The following is a 25,856-nucleotide window of genomic DNA, read 5'->3' as shown; positions in this document are numbered from 1 at the left end:
ATTCCAAAGTCTGAGTCTGAATCTGAGAGCGTTTTTGCTGCCTGTTCATGTGCCCAGCCAACTACTTGACCCTTGAATTTTTCAGTGGGGTATGATTCCTTGTAGAGTATAGAGTACTGTGTCCCAAGCTTGAGGGGCTGTAGTATTGTTTTTAGAGCAATTTCTACACAGCAAGCTGTGCCACACCAGCACTCCTCCCCCCCCCAGGAACTGCCAACCCACACTGCGACACAGATCTAAGCAGGCTGTGCACTCCTGCTCTGATCCTCCACTTAATTCCTCCCACCAGGTGGGCCTGGGGCCAGAAGCAACTGCAGCTGTAGCTCTGTAAGCGGCCTCAGAGCTGCACCATCTCCACTGCCCCTGGGGAGGTGGCCAAACCTCGAACTTCTTTCACTCTGTCCCTGCAGTTTTTCCCACTAACTTTCTCTGTTGTCTTTGGTGTTTGTGGGTTAAGAAGTCTGGTAACTGCCACAGCTCACTGATTCAGGGCGCTAGGGCCTGTTCTGCCTGGCTCCCCGTCTGGTTGGTCCGGGCACAGCCCATGCTGGGCTCTGCTCAGCTCCACTCCCAGCACTGTGCGATAGACCTTACCCAGTGACCATCCAGGCTGTCCTGGGCTGGAGCCCTGCTTCCCTCTGCTATTTCATGGGTTCTGCAGTTCTAGAATTTGTTCAGAGCCATTTTTATAGGTGTTTGGAGGGTCCTGGGCGAGAGCTTTAGGCAAGTCCCTGCTTTCTAGCCACCATCTTGTGTCTGCCCCGACTCACTTCTTAAAGAGGCATATTGTAAGGGCAAACAAAGTGGGACTTTTTACTGTTTTTTTCTTTTTGAGTCCTTCTCAGCACTAAGGCAATCAAATACCTTTGCCTGAGTCTTGCCTTTGTTTGTGGGAAGCCCACACTCTTTTGCTAATTAGGTCACAAGAGGTGTTGAAGAACCTTGGGCCCTAAAATAGGGTCAAGGTCTCCATTGGACTCTTTTTGGGGGGGGGGGTTCATTATCAAACCTCTTCCAAAATGAAGGACAAACACAATCCAGAGCGGAATGAAACCTCCCTCCTCCAAAAGAGTTTCTGGTGATTAATAATCAATTTATTAATTAGATTAGCTAAGAATAAATTGATGGTCAGTGGTTTCTCTCACTATCCAAAGATGTCCAATGGAGACCTTGAAATTCCCTTGACAAGTGAAAATCAACCCTGATTGGTGGACATTTAATGAGGAATCTTTAAAAGTCTTAAGCTCCTCCTGCTGGGAATGTGGCTTGATCATGAGACTCAGCCACCTTCAGTAATTTGGAGAGGTGAATCTATCTCCACCCAGACCTCTCAGGTTGGTTTTCTCCTTCATGAGCTGGGTTACCCTAAACTCTAATGGAGGGGTACAAGGACAGGGGTCCCTTTCCCCTGGTAACAACTGGACCAGACTGGATTCTGTTTATACTCTGAATAGAAGTAAGATCTCCTAGTTGGGTGGGGTCCCACCCAAGACTGAAGGGCAAGTTCCCTGAGGATTAGGGCTAATCTCATCACAGTCACATCTTTCAGAGACTGACTTAACAAGAATGAGGAAATTGAAGAGAAAAGCCTGGATCCCAATTGAATAATTGGTTATTAATGTAATAGTACAATAATAATTTCTCTCAGTTTAGATGCAATAAGGTGTGAGTGGAGATAGAACAAAGGATTTGACCGAAGAGGATAGTGTAGGACTGAATTGGTTCACCAAGATATGGAGCTAGGGATGGGAGAAGAGTGTAGCCAATGCAGGAACAATGTCCTGGGAAAAAACTGGAGAGTTTGAGGGAATGGAGATTACTCTAAAGATGAAGAACCGTGCTAGAGAGAGATGAAATGATAACAGTGATATGATCAGACCAAAAGCAATTTCAGAGCTCTTAAACATGGAAGTTGAACACTTGTGGGGGATGGCAAGATCAAACCTCCTTCCCTCACTGTGTGTAGCTGACATGGACCAGAAGAGGAAGTAGGTCAGGGGTATATGGAGTATATGGAGGAAATGAGAAGTTAGTGGATTTAAGAGAGCATCTATATGTATGTTGAAATCCCCTAGTATCAGGAATTGGGGAAGAGAAAGATTATGAGCCAGACACCGAACTTATTGAGGAAAGACAGAGAATGTCTTGGGGGTTGGTAGATAATCACCATTAGGATCTGGACTTCATGATAAAATTGGGCACTATGAACTAAAAAGAGGATATATTGCTGAGTGGTGGTGGTAGTCTTGAAGGAGTCATGGGGTGCATTTACCTTAGACATTTTAAAGATGAGTGAGACCCTGGGCCCTGTAGCCTGCTGGCAAACCCACACTCACCCTTTCCTTGGCCTGGCAGTTGGAACTTGGCTTCCAGAATGGAATCTTGAGGTGGGAGGTGATTAGAAGAACCTGGGACCCCATTTTCTCTGGTGCCCCTGCGATCTTTGGGACAAGAGTGGCTTTACAGGCAAATGGGGTTGTGTTTTTATTTCAATAAAATGGCTGTGTTCTCTTTGTCAATGACCGAGGAAGGGAACTCATCTATAGGCTGGAGCAAGAGAGCTGGAGGCAGAGATGTGGCTATGATGGGGTTTAGACTATGGGAGCCCTCTTGAACTCTCCTTGAATCTTCCCACTTGATGAAGCGTTTGCCTGAGGCCATAATGAAAAGCTATAATGAAAACACTGTAGCTAGGCCCAAATCTCTAGGTTACTCTTAACATAGTCTAGCCCTCCATGGTCAGGCTACTTCCCACCCTTGATCCTCAAAATGTCTATGCCCAAATCTGTTACCCTTAAACTAGTCTAGCCCTGCATTGTGTGTTATCTCCAGGTAGCCTTCAGCTACTTCTCACCCTTAATCCCATTCTCTTGGTTCCTGGAGTCTGACCTCACCCCAGTTCCATCCTTACACTCCTCCTCAAGACCCTCCCTAAACCCCTCCTCCCATCACCCCAGGACCACCCTAGATCCCTCCTACAATGTTTCTACATATAACTCCATCTTGCCTCCATGAAGGGGCTCAGATTCAAACCAGCTCCATAGATTGAATGTGGCCTGCTTGTAAAAGCAAGCATCACAAATGGCAAGATTTCTTAAGACCCAACCCAATATGGCGAACCTTTAATAAACTTTGTTTTTCTTTGGCTGAGAAGGCTTGAGTCGAATTCATTTGAGCAGGATCTGGCATGTTGGTATTTTGGGGTCTTGAGCATCCCTAAAATATATGGTTCCCTGACCTCATCAACTAGAAGGCTAGGAATCATCCATGCCCTGACCTCACTCCCTCCTCCTCCAAACCAACTCCAGGTTGGTTTTTAAAAACTGACTATTGAAAACCATAGCTGGGAAGTCGAGAGATGAAAAGGTCTCCAGCCTGGGGTTAGGCTTCTCTTCTTTTGGCTCCAGCAGCAAGGGCTTTCCTCTCTGAGGAAGTCTAACTCTCAAAGCTGTTCCCAGTGTTTCCCAGTTCCATTTCTATGATCTTTTGCAAAGGATGATGGTCTTCCCCAGCTTTCTTGTTTTTAAAATTTTTTAAAAAAATTTCTCTTTTTTTCAAAGTACTAAAACTTAAATACACAATAAGAAAAGAAAAACAAACATTATAAACTTAAATATTGAAATTTTTAAAAATTACAGCAAAATAAACACATGTCATGTGCACAGCACAACATAAGAAGATTCAAAATATATAGCAATAAATTTCCATTTTGTGAAAGCCTACATAATAAGTACTACACATTGTGTTGAGAGCTGCCTGTCTTTTCTTTGCTTCCTTGTTAGTTTTCTTTTGTTCTCTGCTGTGCACTTTTTACTTTGTTCTTTTTTCCCCTTCCTCCTGCCATTCCCCAGAAGGCTATAATTAAGTGTGGATATACTTATATGTAGACATAAATATGTACATACACATGTCCTTTTATACTCATGCATTCTTATACTTTCCATAACAAATTCTCCTTCTGCTCTTTGTTTTTGTTTGTGCATATCTCTTATTCCCTATCCCTCATGACTTTACTTCTATCCTCTACCTTGCCCCTTACCTTGACCTAGCCCCCTGTTATAAAGAAGACCCCAGATTCAATTCTGAAGTTGGTGCCTCAAGTGTTTTATTCAAGAGGCTGAAGGGTTTCCCCTTTCCTGTTCTCGAGAAGCGGGCATAACTTCAGAAAGGAGGAATGCACCCAGTACAGAAGCGAGAGTGAGATTTATAGCATTAGTTACTGCAACCCACCGCCAACCCCCTTGTGGATCAGAATCCGTCCTGATCCTTCCGGGTTACAGCATTGCCTATATGCCCATTTTAGTTACCAAGCAGTTGCCACACTGCTGCTGACTAGGAGTTAACTCTGGCCAGTTTGAGCCAGTTTGCCCGGGGCCCCTAAGTTTGTGCTTTCTGAGCTCCTTACATATGTCAAGCTTTTTTTATCTTTTCTCAGCAACTTTTGAGTTGTCACAAGGTTGGGGCCCTATGGTTCCAACTGTATGGAAACTTATTTCACAAGATTGTCACAAGGTTGGGGCCCTATGGCTCCAACTGTGTGGAAACTGAACTTTAATATATGTATCTTACACCTCCCTCCAAGGAACCCTCCCTTACTCTCCCATTCTCTTAAATCTAAACACCCTTCTATACCCACCTTTGACCTATCCCCTCACTTTCCCCTCTAAAAATCCCTCCCTTATCCTCCCATTCCCATTAATCTAAACACCCTTCTATACCCTCCCTTTAACCTATTCCCTCACCCTCCCCTCTAGTGATCCCTCCCTTATCCTTTCCCCTCTCCCTATCCCCTCAGAGTTTTATTTCTTTCTGAATTTAGAAGACTTTTATACTCTTTTAGATAGATATGTATTGTTCCCTCCTGAACCCATTCCCAATGAAAGTAATTTTCCAGAACTAACAGCTCTCCTCCCCCATTTAATTTCTCTGTGTTGTTTCTTCCCCTCACACCTCATTTGTATAAGATAATTAGTTTTTTTTTTAGCTGTTCCTAAACAGTTTTACTTTTTAAAGACTCAGGTCTACCCCAATCTTTCTTACACACTACCCAATTACTAATAACAATCTTAGATGTACATTTTACACACATAAAAGGCAAATTGTCTGTCCTTATTGAGTCACTTGTAATTAGGCTTTGGTATGTACCTTATATTTTTATTGGCTCTTGTATATCAAATCTTCAATTAAGTTCAGTTTTTTTTTTTTAAAACAAAGTCCTGAAAGTGTGACAGTTCATTACATGTCCATTCTTTTTTTTCATTCAGGATTATGCTTAGCTTTGCTGGGTGTGATATTTTTAGCCAGAAGCCCAGTTCTTTTACTCTTTGATATATAGTGTTCTAAGACCTGTGGTATTTTAGTGTCACTGCTGCTAGGTCTTGTGTGATTTTAATTGTGGCACCACCATATTTCTGCCATAAATTGTTTTTTCTTGTTGCTTGTAATATTTTATCCTTGAGCTGGGGGGTTTCAGGATTTGACTATAATATTCCTATGGGTTTTCTTCATAGGATCTCTTTTAGGTGGTGATCAGTGAGTTTTTTCTATTTCTACTTTCTGCTCTTGTTCTAATGCTTCAGGACAATTTTCTTTAATTATTTCTTGTATTACTGTATCAAGATTCTTTTTTTTATCATAGCTTTCAGGTAGTCCAATTATTCTTATGTTTTCTCTTCTGGATCTGTTCTCCAAATCAATTGTTTTTCTTATGAGATGTTTCACATTCTCTTCTATTTTTCATTCTTTATATTTTGTTTTATTATTTCTTGATCTCTTATAACTTTGCTGGCTTCCCCTTGCCCAATTCTGATTTTCAAGGAGTTGTTTTCTTCCTTAAGATTCTGGATCTCCTTTTCTAATTGGTTGAATTTCTTTCCATAATCTTCTTGTTTTTCTTGGATTATTCTTTTTTTTTTTAAAGTTTTTCCCCAATCTCTCTCATTTCTCTCTCTCTCTCTCTCTCTCTCTCTCTCTCTCTCTCTTAGGTTCTTCTATTAATTCTTTTTTGAGCAGGTGACCATTTGACATTACTGTTTGGGGTAGAAGAGGGTTTTTTTTGCTTCAGTATCCTCCTCTGAAGATGAACCCTATCTTCTCTATTCCCATAGTAACTCTCAGTCGTTGAATTTTTTCTCTTTTCTCCTTTGCCTGTGCATTTTTTTTATTTGTAGTAACTCAGTTTTTGTAATCACCTCTAGTCCTGGGGTATGGAGTATGGTGCCTCTGGCTTCAGATCTTCCTTCAGTTCTCCCTTCTGACTTGTAACTGGAACCAAGACCTCCAGCCTCCTGTAAGTGCACACAGCCAGCATCATACCGCCCCACTACTTCTGCACTCACTGGGTGGGTCCTGGATCCTTCTTGCCCCAGCTGCTCTCCATAGCACAGCTGGGTCTAGTGTTCCTTGTCAGCAGAGGTCCCCTCAATCTTCCTGGACTTAGACGCTTAACTCCCTTCACTGTCCCGGGGAGAAGTTCCTGAGTTGGGGACAAGGCAGCCTCCCAACCAGCTAACCCCGGGGCTTGCAGCTTGTTCTTTAAGCAGACCTAGGACCTAGCCTGGAGGTATTTACTCTTCAGGTTGAGCAAACCTCACTTTGGGACTTTTCTTCAGATCTTCTCTGATTGCCCCAGGAGGAGCCCTGTTCTGCCCCTACTCTTGTTTGTCTTTACTGCTCAATAGTCTCCCTGAGGTGCTATTTCATTTCTTTTGTGGGACAAAACCTTGAGAGCTTGGAATTTTCTGACCTACTATGCCATCTTCCTGGAATCCTCCTAATTTTTCTTTTTAAAATTAAATTTTAAAATTCTAATTTAATTTGTCTTTCAAAAAATCATTTTTGAGTTCCCAATTTTCTCTCTCCCTCCACCTTCTCCTTTACCATTGAGAAGGCAAGAAATACAATGCCTGTTAAGTATGCTAAGTCATGTAAAACATGTTTCCACATTGGCCATGTTGTGGGGAGGTGGGGGGAGCAAGAAAAAGAAAAAGAAAAAATATTATCCAACCAGCCTAAGAGTTTATCAGTTCTCTCTCTGGAGGGGGATAGCTTTTTCATTGTGAGTCCTTTGGAATTGTAGTGGATCACTGCATTGATCAGAGTTGCTAAGTCTTTCACAGTTGATTTTCATTACAGATATTGCTACTATTGTATCCGATGTTCTTCTGGTTCTGCTCACTTTACTCTGTATCATTTCATGTAAATCTTTCCAGGTTTTTCTGAAATCATCTTGCTCATCATTTCTTATCGTGCAATAGTATTTCATCGTAATCATATGCCAGAAATTGTTTAGCCATCCCCCAATTGATAGGCATCCCCTCGGTTTTCAATTCTTTGGAACTACAAAAAGAGCTTCTATAAATATTTTTGTACATATGGGTCCTTTTCCTTTTTTTATGATCTCTTTGGGGTATAGACCTAGTAGCTGTATTGCTGAGTCAAAGGATATGCACAGTTTGGTTGCCCTTTGGGCATAGTTTCAAATCGTTCTCCAGAATGGTGGGACTGATTCATAGCTCCGCCAACAATGCATTAGTGTACCTGTTTTTTCTACATGCCCTCCAGCATTTCTCATTTTTCTTTTTGGTCATTTTGGACAATTTGGTAAGTGTGAAAGTTTACTCAGAATTGTTTTAATGTGCAGTTCTCTATCAATGATTTAGAGCATTTTTAATGTGACTGCTGATAGCTTTGATTTCTTCTTTTGAAAACTGCATGTGTGTATCCTTTGACCTTTTATCAACTGAAGAATAGTTCTTATTTTTATAGATTTGGTTCAGTTCCCTATATATTTGAGAAATGAGACCTTTATAAAAAAAAACAACTTTCTGTAAAATTTCCCTTCTAGTTTGCTTTTCTTCTTATTTTGACTGTATTGGTTTTGTTTGTGCAAAATCTTTTTCATTTATTGTAATAAAAATTATCCATTTTTACATCTCATGACCCTTTCTAGCTTTTGCTTGATCCTCAACTATACCCCTAACCACAGTCAGAGGTTAAGTAACTTTCCCAGGGTCACACAGCTATTTAGTGTCATTCTGAATCAGTTCATGTAAGTCTCTGAACTCTTCATATTCACCCCTACCTATGGCACAGTAATGTTCCATTACATTTATGTGTCACAGTTTATTTAGCCATTCTCTAATTGATGTCCACAGTTTTGGCCGTAAGGGTCTTGGGCTGTCTCTTGAAAGGATTCTTCCCCGTCTGCACGACTGTCTCCTAGTGACCTCAGGGCTGATAGTGATGCTACTGTTGGTGACCTTTGGGCCATACCAGCCAGCCCAGAACTGAGTATCTCTGCCTCCATGCTGGAAGTGGATGTATCGGACTTTTGGGGGGTAATTGGAGAATGTGTAGGAGACCTGAGAGAAGCCAGAGGAACGAGTTAGTAAGCAACATCTTCTCTCCCCTCCCCTCCCCACCCACCATATGACCTCCCAGGGCTTCCCTGACCTCTTTCCATTCAGCATCACTCCATTGTTCGATGTACTCAGGTTCTGGCTGAAACTGAGCCAAGACTTCACCGTTATCTGAAAACAGTTTCACACAGATGCGGTAGGTACAGCCACAGTCATTTCTGGCAGCATACCTGTGAGTGGGAGAAAGAACTGATGGTGAAGAGCAGGAAAGTTCTGGGCAAGAAGAGAGTGGCTGGGGTTAGTGAGCTCTCTGAGCTCCTTAGCCATGTGCTCCCTGGGGCCTACATACTCTAAAGCCCATTAGTCAGGTGCCCAGCTAGGCCTCTCCTGCTTATTCACTCATGACTGCACCAGATTCTAGTACTGAGGACATAGTTACCAAGAGTAAATGAAGTTGAACTTCACACCCCAGTGTAGCAGGGAACAGTTTCTTGTCCCAGCAGAGCACATCTCTACTCAATCATCTAACTCTCAGAAACAGGGAAAGAAACCCTAATCTACTGCTTAGAGAGATGAACTCTCCAAGACTCACATATCTGACGCAGGCCCAGTGTTAGGGCTTCCATGCAAAGGACCTGTCATATCCTCTTCTGGGAATAGAGCTGGTCCCCTGAAAAAGGGTGTGAGCACCATGTTTTAGAGGAAAGATAAACTGTGAAGCACAGCAAGCTGAAAGTCTAGGAGCCACAACTTGCCAGCAGAGTGGAAAGAGACCAGAAAGTCCTTCTTGGCTTTCATAGGATCATAGCTAGGGCTGGAAGGACACTTAAGGGTCATCTAGTCCAACCCCCTCATTTTCACATGAAGAAACTGAGGACCAGAGTGGTGTAGTGAGTTGTTCAAGATCTCAAATGTAGCAAGTGGTGAAGCATCATTGGAACTGAGGACCCTGAGTCTAGGTCCAGCTTTCTTTTTATTTCATCTCTAAACTTGTCATTGCTATCTTATATGAGCTTGGGTAAGGCACTGAATAAGCTTTCAGTTCCCCCATATAAAAAAGAAAGAGAAATGCTATTTCTTCACAAGGTTATGGTGTGGATGAAGTTGCTCATGGATGTGAGAATGTCTTCCCTTCCCCCAGGCTCCAGCCTGACTCACCAATCCTTGATCACAATGTCCGGCCTCACTGTGTCCATCAATTCCTCCCAATATCCCTTGGCTTTCAGGTCCACCCACTGAGACTTGAGGCAGGTGCTGGGGAGACATGAGAAGACTTTCAGCTCCAGGTCTGCTCAGTAGTGGGCTGTTCCTTTCCCCATTGGGGAAGATATAATTTCTGGATAATTAATCATTTTATTAATCATGCCAGCAGATAATTAGCAAAAGGGGTCAGTAGAACTCTCAAATGCCAAAGACCCTTCATGGAACCCACTTAAAGCTTTTATGCCCTTGGAAGGGTGGGTGTTCCTGAGGATGGCAATCAACTCTGATTGGTTAACAATTAATGAGAAGAATATTATAGTGAGAGGTAGGCCTATTCTAGTGAGGGGCTAGGGGACTTGATTCTGATCATTTAATCTTGGACAAAGAGACTTCTCTCTTATCTAGACTACTCCCACCTAGGGCAATCTAGACAAAAGGGGGTTCACCTTTGCTCATACCTGGCTGAGTGGAACACAATGGGCCAGAATTTACCTTACATTGAATTCTTTGTAAGGTTCTCTAACTCAGTGGGGCAATAACTCCTCCTAGATAAGAAGGTCTAGGTGGGGTAAACTTTTGGGAAAGGTCAGAGAGCTCCCCAATAATTTGTTATTTAATGATCATTTCTCTCATCATGTGATTGATCAATCCTCAGTCAGACTTAGAGCTGTAATCATCCCTCCCATCCCAGCAATAGGTATGATGCATAAGTCTCTCTCTCTCTCTCCCTCCCTCCCTCCCTCTCTCTCTCTCTCTCTCTCCCTCCCTCCCTCTCTCTCTCTCTCTCTCCCTCTCTCTCTCTCCCTCCCTCCCTCCCTCTCTTTCTCACTTTTGCTCCAGTCCCTCTTCTGACACACACTATGCGACCTTGGGCAAATCTCTTCACCTCTCGGTGCTCTTGACAATTCCCAAAGCCTCTGAGTTGCACAGAAGGTGCTGATATGTGTGGGAAGAGGGGGTTCTTTATGCTGATGAAAGTATAGGTCTGATTCTTATCCCTATTTATGGAGCAGTTTACACTGTTCCAAGTAAACTGCATTACCTGCCTCATCTGAGCCTCAAAGTAACCCTTTGAGGTTGGTAGTATGAGTGTAACTCTTTCTATTTCACAGATGGAGAAACTGAGGCTCAGAGAAGTGAAGTCAGTGAATTTGTTCAAGATCACATATTTACTAGGTGAAAGAGGTCAGATTCAAAGTCAGGTCCTTTATCTTCAAATCCAGTGGTTTTTCTACTCCTCATCCAGTGAGGATTTCTGATAGGTCGGCTGAACCGTTCTCTTAAATAAGGGCTGGTAATTTGGAGAGCAGCAAATAGAGGGGTGTCTGGGAATATCTTTCAGGCTCTAAGAACTGCCACTCAATTCAGCATAACCCTGGGCAAACAGGCAACCCCCAGGGTCAGATCTCCATGTGCTTCAGCATAGCTCCAAGGAGTAGCAGAAACAGCCCATTGGCCTCAGCATATGCCAGACACTATCACTAGGACCCTGTCTCAGCACCATGTATCCTGCCAGACCCCTAGGGCCTCCAGCAACATGAGCCACCCCCACCCCAGACCCTTAGCAAAGCACCAGACACCAGGGTCCCCCATGGGCCTCAGGGTAACATCAGTGCAGCACCAAGTAAATTGTTGGGGCCTGCAGCCCCTGGCACAAGGAGCCTTGAGACAGGGTCCCTTCCACCATTGGAGCAGAGCATAAATTTAAAAGAAAAGAAAAAAAAAAACCAAAGAAGATGAGCACACAACAACAACAAAAAAAGTCATCTGACCATAGAAAGTTATTTTGGTGATAGGGAAGATTATGATGTCAAAATACCTATGGGCAAAATCCAAAGAAAAACAGGAAGTGGTCTCAAGCCCAGAAACAACTTAAGGAAGAGCTCAAAAGGGAGCTTAAAAATCACATAAGAGAGGTAGAAGAAAAGTTGGAAAAGAAATGGGAGCGATACAAGAGAATTATGAAAAAGGAGTTGACAGCGTGGAAAAAGAAAACAATTGCTTAAAAAGTAAAACTGGCCAAATGGAAAAGGAAGTACAAAACATAACTGAGAAAAACAATTCCTCAAAAGTTAGAATTGGGCAAGTGGAAGCTAATGACTCTATGAGACATCAAGGATCACTCAAACAAATTCAAAAGAATGAGAAAATGGAAGAAAATGTAAAATACCTCATTGGAAAAACAGCTGACCTGGAAAATGGATCCAGGAGAGATAATGTCAGAATCATTGAACTGCCTGAAAGCCATAATCAAAAAGAGGACCTGGACAGCATCTTTCAAGAAATTATCGAGGAAAACTGTCCTGACATCCTGCAACCAGGGGCAAAATAGACATTGAAAGAATTCACTGATAATCTGAGGAAAGAGATCCCAAAATAAAAACTCCAAGGAACATTATAGCCAAATTACAGAACTGTCAGGTCAAGGAAAAAATACTGCAGGTGGCCAAAAAGAAACAATTCAAATATTGGGGAGCCACAACCAAGAGTACACAGGACTTAACAGGTACAATATTAAAGAACTGTAAGTCATGGAACATGATATTCCAGAAGGGAAAGGAGCTAGGACTATAACCAAGAATCACTTACCCAGCAAAATTAACATTCAAGGGGAAAAAAGTGGTCATTCATTGAAATAGAAGGATTTCAGTCTTTCATAAGGAGAAGACCAGAATTGGAAAAAAAATTGAACTCCAATATCAAGACCCAAGAGAAGCCTAAAAAGGTAAAAAGGAAAAAGAAAATGTAAAGGATTCAATGGAGCTGAATGGTTTACATCCCTACATAGGAAGATGATACTTGTAATTCTTAAAAATTGTACCACTAGTAGTAGAGCTAGAAGGAATATACATAGACAAAGGGTATGGATATAAGTTGAATTTGAGGGAATGACATAAAAAAACTAAGGGATAAGAAAGAGGAGTACATGGGGTGCAGAAGGAAGCCAGAAGTAGAATGAGATAAATTATTTCACATGAAAGGGTGCAAAAAACCTATTACAGTAGAGGGGAAGATGGGAGGGTAGGTAATGGGTATTGCTTGAAACTTACTCTCATCAGTATTGGCTCAAAGTAGGAATAATATACACAATCAGTTGAATATAGAAATCTATTCTTACCTAACAGGAAAGTAAGAGGGTAGGAGATTAAGTAAAGGGATGGGGGACTGACAGAAGGGAAAGCAGATCAGGGGAAGTGGTAGACAGCAGCAAAACACTCATGAAGAAGGAAAGGGTGAAAGGAGAGAAAGGACAAACAGTAGGAAAACTAGGAAGGAGGGAACTACACAGGTAGTAATCATAACAGTGAATGTGAATGGGATGAACTCTCTCATAAAATGGAAGCAGATAGCAGAGTGGATCAAAAACCAGAATCCTACAATATGTTATAGTTTACAAGAAACACACTTGAGGTAGAGAGACACAAACAGAGTAAAAGTAAGTGGCTGGAGCAGAATCTATTATGCTTCACCTGAAGTAAAAAAAAAAAGCAGGGATAGCCATCCTGATCTCAGACAAAGCAAAAGCAAAATTACACTTAATTAAAAGAGATAAGGAAACTACATCTTGCTAAAAGGTACCATAGACAATGAAGTAATATCAATACTAAACATATATGCACCAAGTAGTATAGCAACCGAATTATTAAGGGAGAAGTTAAATGAGTTACAGGTTCATAACCAGAGATACACAGCATTACAAAATGTAAAATAGATAATTTTGATTATACTAAATTAAAAGACTTTTGCACAAACAAAACCAATGCAACCAAGGTTAACAGGAAAGCAGAAAGCTGTAAAACAATCTTTACAACAAGTGTCTCTGATAAAGGTTTTATTTCTCAAATATATAGAGAACTGAATTTGCAAGAATAGAATTCAATGATTAATGGTCGAAGGATATGGACAAGTAATTTTCATATGAAGAAAAGCTATCTATAAGCATATGAAGACATGCTCTAAATCACTTTGGATTAGAGAAATACAGATTAAAACAACTCTGAGGGACCACCTCACACCTATCAGATTGGCTAATATGACAAAAAAGGAAAATGATAAATGTTGGTGAGAAGGTGGGAAAATTGAGACGCTAATTAATGCACTGTTGGTGGAATTGTGAACTAGTTGATGCAACCATTCTGGAGAGCAATTTAGAATTAGACCCGCAGGGCAACCAAACGGTACATACTCTTTGATCTGGCAATACCACTACTTGGTTTGTATCGCAAAGAGATCATAAGAAAGGGAAAAGGAGCTACCTGTACAAAAATATTTATAACAGCCTTTTCCTTGGTGGCAAAATATTGGAAATTGAAGGGATATCAACTAGGGAATGGCTGAACAAGTTATGGTATATGAATGTAATGGAATATATTGTGCAATAGGAAATAATGAACAGGCAGATTTCAGAAAAATCTGGAAAGACTTACATGAACTGATACAAAGTGAAAAGAGCAAAACCCGGAAAATATTGTACACAGAATCAGCAACATTGTGTGAGGATCAGCTATGAATGACTCAGCTCTTCTCAGCAACACAATGATCCAAGACAAGTGCATAGGACTCATGAAGAAATATGCCATCCAAATCCAGATAAAGAACTGATGGACTCTGAATATAGACTGAAGCATATTTTTTTCTACTTCATAGTTTTTAAATTTTTTTTCTGTACATATTTTATTTAGTATTTTAGTTTTCAACATTGATTTCCACAAGATTTTGAGTTACAAGTTTTTCCCCATTTCTACCCTTCCCCCCATTCCAAGATGGCTTATATTCTTATTGCCTCATTCCCCAGTCAGCCCTCCCCTCTTTCACCCCATCCCCCTACCCCCATCCCTTTTTTCCCTTACTTTCGTGTAGGGCAGGATAGATTTCTATGCCCCATTCCCTATATGTGTTGTTTCCCAGCTGCATGCAAAAATTTTTTAAAAAAATTTTTTTAAGCATCTGCTTTTAAAACTTTGATTTCCAAATTCTCTCCTCTCTTCCCTTCCCACCCACCCTCCCCAGGAAGGCAAGCAATTCAGCATAGATCACACATGTATCATCATGCAAAACACTTCCACAATTCTCATGTTGTGAAAGGCTAACTATATTTCCTTCCATCCTATCCTGTCCCCCTTTATTCAATTTTCTCCCTTGACCCTGTCCCTTTTCAAATATGTTTGCTTTTGACAACCTCCTCCCCCTATCTGCCCTCCCTTCTATCATCCCCCCTTTTTTATCCCTTTCCCCTTACTTTCCTGTGGAGTAAGATACCCAATTGAGTGTGTATGTTTTTCCTTCCTCAAGTTGAATCCGATGAGAGTAAGATTTGCTCATTCCCCCTCACCTGCCCCCTCTTCCCTTCCAACAGAACTTTTTCTTGCTACTTTTATGTGAGGTAATTTTCCCCATTCTATCTCTCCCTTTCTCCCTCTCTCAATATATTCCTTTCTCACTCCTTAAATTTATTTCATTTTTTTAGATATCATCCCTTCATATTCAACTCATCCTGTGCCCTCTGTCTATATTCCCTTCAACTCCCCTAGTACTGAAAAAGGTCTCCTGAATTACACACATCATCTTTCCATGTAGGAATGTAAGCATAACAGTTCAACTTTAGTAAGTCCCATGTGAATTCTCTTTCTTGTTTACCTTTTCATGCTTCTCTTGATTCTTGTATTTGAAAGTCAACTTTTCTATTCAGCTCTGGTCTTTTCATTGAGAAAGCTTGAAAGTCCTCTATTTTATTGAAAATCCATATTTTGCCTTGGAGCATTATACTCATTTTTGCTGGGTAGGTGATTCTTGGTTTTAATACTTGCTCCATTGACCCCTGGAATATCATATTCCAAGTCCTTTGACCCCTTAACGTAGAAGCTGCTAGATCCTGTGTTATTCTGATTGTGTTTCCATAATATTCAAATTGTTTCTTTCTGGATGCTTGAAGTATTTTCTCCTTCACCTGAAACTCTGGAATTTGACGACAATATTCCTAGAAGTTTTCTTTCTGGGATTTTTTCAAGAGGCGATTGGCGGATTCTTTCAATTTGTATTGTACACTCTGGTTTTGTAATATCAGGGCAGTTTTCCTTGATAAGTTCTTGAAAGATGATGTCTGGGCTCTTTTTTTTTGATCATGGCTTTCAGGTAGTCCAACAATTTTTAAATTATTTCTCCTGGATCTATTCTCCAGGTCAGCAGTTTTTGCAATGAGATATTTCACATTGTCTTCCATTTTTTCATTCCTTTGTTTCTGTTTTATAATATCTTGGTTTCCCATAAAGTCACTAGCTTCTGCTTGCTCCAATCTAATTTCTAAGGTGGTATTTTCTTCAGTGGTCTTTTGGACTTCCTTTTCCATTTGGCTAATTCTGCCTTTCAAGGCATTCTTCTCCTCATTGGCTTTTTGGAACTCTTTTGCCATTTGAGTTAATCTATTCTTTAAGGTGTTATTTTCTTCAGTATTTTTTTGGGTCTCCTTTAGCAAGTCATTGACTTGTTTTTCATGGTTTTCTTGCATCACTCTCATTTCTCTTCCCAAGTTTTCCTCTACTTTTCTTACTTGCTTTTCCAAATGCTTTTTGAGCTCTTCCATGGCCTGAGCCCAATTCATATCTTTCTTAGATAAAGAATCTAGAGTTTGAGTTTGAGTTTGAGTCTGAGTTTGTTTTTTGCTGCCTTTTTATGTTCCCAGCCAACTACTTGACCCTTGAGCTTTTTGTCAGGATATGACTGCTTGTAGAGTAGAGAGTACTTTGACCCAAGTAGGGTCCAAGCACTGCTGTTTTCAGAGCGACTTCTACTCCACCATTGCCTCAGGCTCTGTCATAGCAGCACTCGCCCCCCCACCCCCTCAGAAGAACTGCCAACCAGGACCACAATTCAGATCCAAGCAGAGCACAACAAGAGAATCTGCCTTTGTGCCCACAAAGCTCTCCTTGCATTCTTACTCTGATCTGCTGCTAGGTTCCTCCCACCATGTGAGTCAGGGACTCAAGAAGCTGATGATGCTGGTGCTCTGGAGGCACCCTAGGAGTGTCCTGCTGCTGCTACCACCACTGCTGCACTGACCTCCTCCACCCCCAGAGCTGGCGGCCAGACAGCTCTGAACTCAATCCAGCAGTTTCCCCCTAACCTGCTCTTTGGCGTTTGTGGGTAGAGAAGTCTGGTAACTGCCACAGCTCACTGTGTCATGGCTCCAAGGCCTGTTCCGGCTGGCTGACTCTGGGTCTAGTCTGTCCTAGTGCAGCCCACGCTGGGCTGCCCTCTGCTCTCAGTACCGTGTGATAGACCCTTCCTGGTGACTGTCCAGTCTCTCCTGGGCTGGAGATCTGTTTCCCTCTGCTATTTCATGGGTTCTGCAGCTCTAGAATTTGTTCAGAGCCATTTATAGAGGTGTTTGGAGGGATTTGGTGGGGAGCTTAAGCAAGTCCCTGCTTTCCTGCCACCATCTTGGCTCTGCCCCCTCTGTTTTTTTTTTCTTTTTGATCTATTTCTTCTTTCACAACTGTGACTAATATAGACATATGTTCTACATGATAGCATATATATGTAACCTCTATCAAATTGCCTACCATTTTAGGAAGAGGGGAGGAGAGGGAGGGAGAAAAATTTGGAACTCAAAATCTTGTAAAAATGAATACTAAAAATTGTCTTGACATGTAATTGGGGAAAAAAATATAATACTATTTTAAGAAAGAAAGAAGTTCCTTACAAAAAAGAAAGAAATAATATAAAGAAAAGACTAATGGTCTCTAAGGTCCCTTTCAGCATTAAATCCTATGACGCTGCGACTTTTATTTCAGACTTTGCAAGTCTCTTTTCCATTAGGCAGGAGGGCCTTTGGCTTAGTCGCCAAGCACTTTTCTCAAACACTAGGGGAACAGGCCAGTTCCTTCTAATCTCGGGTTTTGAGAGCAGGTCAATTTCAAGTCAATTGATGTGTACTCATGAAGGGAAAAATGAACCTGCAGCTTGAAGAGGTTATCCCTGGAAGAGTTAAGTATTGCTCCTCAGCTTCCCAGAGGACTCCTCCCCTGTCCTGTCCCCCTCCCCAGTGCAGCCTGCCCTTTTCAGCCAGGTCCCACTCCCATCCCTGCCATAGATCTTTTAAGCCAAAATTCCTCTTACCGATAGGAGGTGACAAAGCACTTCTTGACCTGGGGGTCTGGAAATTCTGTCACATGGTCTCCAAGTATGTCTTCCACTTTCCATCTATCTCCATCATTCTTGTCAATTCTCCAAAAATCGAACCCCTCTAGAAAAAGAACAGGTCTTTCAGAGGTCACAAGCAAAGCCTGATGGATTCTCCTTCCACAACACGTCTTGCAGTTGCTCTTCAATCCATCCTGCCAGCTCTTAGCTCAGGCCTCATCACCATGGAAAATGTTTTATGGCAAAAGGAAAAGCTGTGCAAGTAAACCTGAAAGTTTTAATTCTTATGACTCAACAGCAAAGCTCTGGAGTGAATCAGAGAAAAAATGTCCACCGCTACTACTAAGAGCTAGAGTTTTTACAGGACTTTAAGGTTCATCCCATTGGATCCTCACAAGAACACAGGGGGCGGGGGGAGGGGTAGATGCTATTGTTAACCCCATTTTCCAGATAAGGCAACTGAGGGACAGATAGGTTAAGTGACTTGCCCAGGGTCACGTATCTAGGAAGCTTCTGAAGCAGGAATCTAACTCAGGTCAGTCTTCCTGACATCGGGTCCAGTCCTGATGGTACTGTACCAACTAGCTGTACCCAATAATCATTAATTGGCTGGATCAGAACAAAGAAAATTGGAATGTGGGACTTGGAATAATCAGGCTATTTGATCAGAGTCAGGAACTAGAAGAAAAAAGGATTAAAAGAAATTAGAGGTAGTTTAAATTAGCAGAGGACAGTCCTACAACTAGGTGGCTCAATGGATAGAGTGCAGGGGCTGGAGTCAGGATGTCCTGAGTTCAAATCTGGTTCAGACATTTACTAGCTCTCTGTGACCCTGGACAAGTCACTTAATGCTGTGACTTGACAATAATACCACCACCATTGTGCATCTGCCAGATACATCATGATGGAAAGATCAGCTGAGCTGAATACATATTGAGTTTCTTTGTTTTGTTCATATATAGGTTGATTTTATTCAAATGATTGAATTCCGTACTTAGGAGTATGTCCAAGTTCTAGTAAACATGTTTTCAGGACAGCTGGAGCTTGCCCTGCTGCTAAAGCAGGCTCCAATGCAGTTACAGAGACATTACAGCATAGTATTTAGACTTTAGTGTCATAATTTCTGCTTTTTCTTACCGTAATTTACTTAAGATGAACATATCACATGACTAAGGAGAGTATGCGAAATCAAGCTGAGACAGCTATGGCCCTGGTGTTAACTGATTATTATTTCCTGTTCTACTGATCTGACAATTCAAGCTGGAGATATTAGTCATAGTTCTGATGTTAACCTTTTGGTGTCCTCTCTTGCCTGATAGACATCTTTCCTTTCTCCCATCTGTTCTTTGATGTGTAAATCATTACCTTTCTCTTCTGCTTTCCATAAAATTCCATTGTATCCATCCTGCTTATGAAACTAAAATCCATAAAGTTGCTGAAACTGAAGGAAAAAAACCCCAAAATAAAAAACACCTTCCCCTCCCAAAAAAGCCAAAGAAGCTATAGAAAGACCTTTGTAACTACATCTTGTTTTAACCACCAAAACGCTTACTGCTGAAAGCTAAAAGTACCAATCCTTTGTCCCACCTCAGAAAAGCTTTTGTTCCAGGGGAAGCCTGATACGAAGCCATTCTAAGCCATAGGAGAGGAGATGGTAAGAAGCCAGAGACCAGAAGAATAAGCGAACTCACCCACTGCCTGAATAGAGAAGGCAGTTTTGAAGACTGCTCTGCTGCTTGAAAGAAACACAAAAAAGAATAAAGTCAACCAAGAGAGCTGAATGATGTCCAGCTGGTTCTGTAGCTCTCTGGAGGAAGCAGAACCTGCAATAGTAGCGGGACTCACCTTGGGCACAGGGGTTGCGGATCAGGTTTCTCTGGAGGCTGCAGAGGAAGTAGAAAACCTTCCAGTCGGCTACGGGTTGGTTCCAGTTCTTGGAGATGAAGCCCTCTCTCTGGCACTTGCGTTTCCACAGGGACACCAGGTCGATGACGTCTCTCCACAGGCTGCAGACTAGCCGGCAGTGCCTCAGCAACTCCCTGGCTGGCACCAGGGAGAACAGCTCCAGGAGGACGTTCTCGGGCAGGTCATTGATGGAGGCCATGGCCCTGGCACCAGAGGAGAGGCACATGGTGGTGAGGGGTCATATACATACTGGCCCTGGTCCTTCTGGGGTATGGGCTGAAGAAATGCCTATACACTGCACATGGGCCATGCCTTGGGCCCCTTTCTTTTCTCTCTCCATGCTATCTCTTTTGGTGAGCACATCAGATTCCATTATGACTTCGATGGAAAAGATTCCCTAGTCTTTACATCCCACCCCATTGATCTTCTAAATCTGAATCCCCCATCACCAAATACTTGAGGGACCTCTTCACCAAATAACCCATAGGCATTTCAAACCCGACATGTTCAAAACATTATTTTCTCCCCAAACTCACCCCTGTTCTGAACTTCCTTTTGTCAAGGGCATCATTGTTATTCTAAACATCTCAGTTCACAACCTAGGAATCATCTTCAACTCTTTACTCTCCCTCATTTGCTATACTAAAACAAAACAGAACAAAACCGAAACCTCCGAACAGGGTCATGAAGAGTAGAACATGACTGAATAACAACAAAAACCTCCACAGCATCTCTCAAAAGCATCCTCTTTTCTCCACTCACAGGGCCACCACCTTCTCTCACTTGCAATTCATCAACCAAAAATCATTTATTAAGAACCTACAATGTGCCAGGGACACCAAAAATGTAAAGGAAATAGTAAGAAGCTTTCATTCTATGGGGGACATACAAAAAAAAATACAAAGTAATTTGTTTTGGGAAATATAGGTGATGGGGTGCTTTGGTGTTTGTGCTTGGACCCCAATTTCAAGATCACATTTCTCCCTAGCTTCAAAACACTATCCCTGAGCTCGTGTGCAGTGGCTGCGGTGGCAGCGGCAGCGGCGGAGCCCAGGATGATGTCTCATACCATTTTGTTGGTACAATCTACCAGGAGGCCAGAAGGCCGAATTTATGCTGATTACGAATCAGTGAATGAATGCATGGAAGGAGTTTGTAAAATGCGTGAAGAACATCTGAAAAGAATGAATCTCAGCAGTCTCTCTGTCACATATGCCTTGTGTACCGAGCAGATACTCAGACATACCAGCCCTACGTGCTTCTTCGTCTGCAGGCCCAACAAGCTGGCAAATAATTCAAGTGGCAGCCTTGGGGGGATGGGGGAAGAGCTTGGAAAACAGGTGTGTCCAGCGTGTTGTACTGGGAACTTTGTATTATAGAAGTCCTCTTTCCATTTTGTTACAATCTAGCCAAGATTGAATGTGTTAGAAGATTTTTGTCTCACTCTGATCTGAAGCCCCTGTCCCTCCTTAACTTTCTTTTTCTTTTTAACTAAGAAGTAGCTGAAAATTTCTCTTTGGTCAGTTAGCACTTTTATAGTTCTTCCAGCTGTTCATATTTGCTTATAATGTTGACTGTACTCACCCTTCTGTGTGAAGGTTTTCCAGAATTTAGTTAGGTCCTCAAAACTCAAAGGCTTAGTAGAGAATACAATAAATGCTCTTTAGTTTAAAAAAAAAAAACCACTATCCCTGAGAGTTTTCTCCCCAGCCCAAGGACACTATGCCTATGAGTGTGCCCCAGTAAGACAAATTAGCTTTCCCCACAATTACGCATGAGAGGGCCCTAATGAGGCAAACTATCTCTCCCTGTTACAAGAACAAGCTGATCTCTGTAAAACTTCCCTTATATGAACAGGACTATCTTGTACCAGCAGAATTATCATGTATTGACTCCCACAGTTATTGTATACAATTCAGAGGTCAAGCTATAGGTGTCAATTCCAGAAGCTAACTTGCTACAGACATAACAGACCAAAAATACACCCCTTAGAAACCCCTTCCCCTGGTTTCCAGTAGTGAATGACTCCTGTGACTAAGGTTGTACGCTATCACTTAATTAGCGTATCTGCCTGATAATCCACTACTTTTCCTATATAAGCTTTAGCATCATTCCTGTTAGGTTGCAAGTTCCCTAAGGAGCTCTGCCCACCATATTGGTGTTACCATAAACCTTTGCCAACTTGACTTAAAGAAGGCTTGAGCCCACGAATTCATTCCAGATGACCCTGTCCTGTAGTTTAGTCCTTGAGAAATCCCTGAACCCCTCAAACTACATCATTTCTTTGGTGGCCCTTACAGGGACCAGTCTGAGGTCTCCGAGTCAAGGTAAGCCTTCCCTCCCCTCACCCTATAGTCGGTCACCCCTCAAACACCTAGGAAGGCTTGCAGGGGCTTTGGGCGGAGCCTGCAACAGGCTCTGGCAGAATTCCCTCTTAACAAGGGATACAAAAAATGAAAAGGTAATAGTCCTTGTACTTAAGAAGCTTACATTCTATGGGGACATATAAAAAAATACAAAGTAACTTGTTTTGGGAAATATAGGAAGCTGGAGGGATCAGCAAAAGCTTCATGTGGAAGGTTATGCTTGAACCTTTGTAGATACTAGGGATTTTAAGGAGTGGAAGTGAAATGAGAAGGCTTTCCAGGGACAGGAACAAAGGCTCCAAGGCTGGGGAGTCATGTAGAAGGAACAAGAAGGCTTGTTTGGGCTTGACCCTAGAGCGTTTGAAGGGGCTTAATGCATAAAAAGAAAGAAAGGCTGATGGGTTGTAAAAGGCTCTTAAAAATTTTTGTTTGAAAAATAATTTGTAAAAAATTTAAATGAAAAATGGAAAAAAAAATCTCAATGTACACTTACTTTTTTTCTGTTGGTGTTCCTTTGTGCTCTTCTTCCTGGAAATGCCTTTCCCTCCAGAGGATTTAAGATGCTCTTACATTTGCCTTTCCTTATCAGGAATAGGGTGGAGCTAGAGGTAGAATGAAGAAAGACTTCCTGGGTAGGGCTCTTGTGGAGAGGAATCTCAGAGTTTTGGCAGCTTCTAGAAAGGGGTTTCTGAATGTTCTCTGGACAGTGCTTGGTTGGAGAGGTTCAGGTGTGGGTGCTCAGGAGAGAGAGCGAGGAGGAGAGAGAGGACACAAATGTAAAACTAAAGTCTCTGCTTTAAGCTTCAAAGGCAGGTTACATTTGTCTTGCTAAAAGTTCAAAGGGAAATGTGTAGCTAACATTTATTTAGTGCTTACTATGCGCCAGGGACTGTGCTAAGCACTTTATACTTATGATCTCATTTGATCCTGACAACCACCCCAGGAGATAGGTGCTATCATGATCTCCATTTTACAGATGAGATGACTGAGGTAAACAGAGGTTAAGCAACTTGCCTAGGGTCACACAGCTACTAAGTGTCTCAGGCCAGATTTGAACTCAGGTCTTCCTGAGCACTTCCCTGGCACTCTATCCACTGTGCCACCTAGTTGCCTTTCTATGCTGTATGTAGATGACCAAGGAATGGGAGGCCCTAGGTGTGCTGACTCCCTGACCCTCCCAAACCAACTCCATGTTGTGAGAAATGATCATTTCTCTTTTGTATTTAATGACTAATTATTGAATTATGACCAAGGTTTTTCCCCTTTTCTACTTCTTCATCCCCAAACCAACCAGGGTGGAAAATCCTGGGCCGAGATTTCCCCAGGCCAAGATCTAATCAGATAGTAAGGGAAGTTCTAAGTCTGGACTGACAGGCACATTCCTGCTCATTGCAACTGCTCAGACAGGTGTTGATTCTCCCTTTTGCCAAACAGGTGATAGGGAAATTGATAAGTGTCTGCAGCCAAGATGTGGATCATCCAAGCCATGTGTCCCCAAACCCACATTGTAATATAGCCCAGCCTCTCATTGTAATATTCATTGTTCGTTAATTGTTTACCAATCAGAGTTGATTGCTACCCCTGCTCTTCGAAGGACATATGAACTATGACGCTCCCCCACCATGAGGGGTCTTTGGTCTAATAGAGACGGCCAAATGACCATCCTTTTCTTAATAAATGTGCTGGCTTTATTAATAAAATGATTAAATTACCCAGAAACTATGTCTCTGAGAACTTTTAAAATGGTTACAAGGCGCCTTCCCCTAAGAAAAAAAGAAAATTCAACAATCCCAAACAAAACAAAAAGGAAATACCTCCTGCCTGGCCAGGCATGGCCAGGACAAAGTCATCTCTCACCTGCTATCATCTGTGTACAGGATCATCTGTGGCAGAAGCATGGACGCTCACTTCAGGTAGAATACCTGGGAGGAGAGGGCAGGGATGCTCAGGGTACAAAGATGAAAGGCATCAGAGTGAAGGATAAAGAGTCTGAGAGCCAGGATTCAAATCCTGCTTCTTCTATTTATTCTCTGTGTGATTTGGGGCAAGTGCCTTCTCTTCTCATCTGTGAAATGAGAGGGTTGTAGTGGATGACCTCTAAGGTTCCTTCCAGCTTTAAATCTTGGATCCTAGGATTCCATGAGGGACTGGACCCACTCTTGGACTCCTTGGGCCTGGGGCTCCCAGCCACATAGCAAAACTCCTTGGCCAGGCTTCTGGGGAACCCATTCTATTTCTCCACCCAGGCATAGAAGGTTGTATCAGAGGGTAGTAACCAGACCCAGTCATGAGTGTAAACAGTGCTTCAGATGTATATCACAGCAAGAACAAATAGTCTCTGGTCCCAGGAAGCTAATCCTTCCCCATCACGGTTTTGATATATCATGGGTATAAGAAATTAAATGGAAATTTGGGGGGAGTTTTACGAAAGCTGCACATGACGCAGGAGGCTATCAGAGGACACAGAGTCTGTGACCAAATACCCAAATTTTACAATAAGGTACTGTAAACACCCCATAAAAGAAAAACAAAAAATTCAGACTTCTCTGGTATGAAGGAAGGGTCAAACATTTTTATGAGGATTTTTGAGATCTCTGAGGCACTGTGCTGCTAACCCCCAGGATGTGGAAGGGATAAATGTACTAGTCACTTAAGATTCCTTTGCTTCAGCCCCCTCATATGTAAGAAGGGGATGGTAGTACTTGTAGTATCCATCCCAAAAGGCTGTTGGGAGGATCATGAGATAGAACAAGTAACGTGTTTTGAAAGCATTTAATTCATTTCTGTCTCTTTGTCCCTGTCTATAGTTATATACACATATGTGTTATATGTATGTGTACACAGCCACACACACGCTCCAAGAGATCTGAGATTTCATGGATGGGAGTTTTCCCCTCAATGGGACTTTGTGACTCTTGTCTGTGTCTTGCTGGATGATAACCAGAGGGTCCTTCCAGTGTGTAGGAGACCCTCCTCAAATTCTCATGACTCCTGGTGGATACCAGTGGTACACACAGCCTATCTCCCGTCCCTTACACTCACCACATGGCTAGCTTATCTTTTCTCCCAAATGTTTCTTTGATGACATGCTTTACTCTAGATCCCTTTGTAATGGATAGAATCATAAATCTAGAGCTGAAAGGGACTCAGAGACCACTGAGTTCAACCTTCTCATTTTATGGCTGCAACCCAGGCAAGTGAACTGGCTTGCCCCATTGTCATACGAGTATTAAGCATGAGAGATGAGACTGGAACTCAGATCCTTCTGACTCCAAGTCTGGTGCCCTGTCTGTTCCATCAACACTGCCTCTCCTTCTTTGTCATAGGTCATAGCTTACTCACACCCCCCATACATCTCTGCATTGCCCTCTGGGTCATGTTCCTCTTGTTATTCAGTCATTTTTAGTCACATCTGACTCTTTGTGACCCCATTTGGGGTTTTCTTGGCAAAGATACTGGAGCGGTTTGCCATTTTCTTTTCCTGAATAATCAGAAGGTAAGTGACTTTCTCAAGGTCTCATAGCTAGTAAGTGTCTGGGGCCAGACTTGAACCCAGAAAGAAGAGTCTTCCTGATTGCAGGCCCCATTGGATCCTCACAACAACCCTGGGGGGTAGATGCTATTGTTATCCGTATTTTACAGATGAGGCAACTGAGGGACAGATAGGTTAAGTGACTTGCCCAGGGTCACATAGCTAGGAAGCTTCTGAAGCAGGATCCCAACTCAGGCCAGTCTTCCTGACCTCATGATGGTGGATCCAGTCCTGATGGCACTGTACCAACTAGCTGTCTCCAGTAATCGTCAATTATCTGGATCAGAACAAAAAAAATGCAATTGTGGATCTTGGAATAATCAAGCTGGTTTGATCAGAGTCAAGAACTAG

At 42.2% G+C, this 25,856-nt stretch overlaps 1 pseudogene; it reads right to left on the bottom strand.

The window, feature by feature from the left end:
* Window positions 1–7,921: 7,921 nt before the first annotated feature.
* LOC118835806 lies at window positions 7,922–24,021 on the bottom strand (annotated as a pseudogene).
* Window positions 24,022–25,856: the final 1,835 nt, after the last annotated feature.

Source organism: Trichosurus vulpecula, chromosome 2 (assembly GCF_011100635.1).
Source record: "Trichosurus vulpecula isolate mTriVul1 chromosome 2, mTriVul1.pri, whole genome shotgun sequence".
NCBI lineage: Eukaryota > Metazoa > Chordata > Mammalia > Diprotodontia > Phalangeridae > Trichosurus > Trichosurus vulpecula.
Note: the sequence above shows the minus strand (reverse complement) of the source record. Positions and strands in the feature narration are given on the sequence as shown.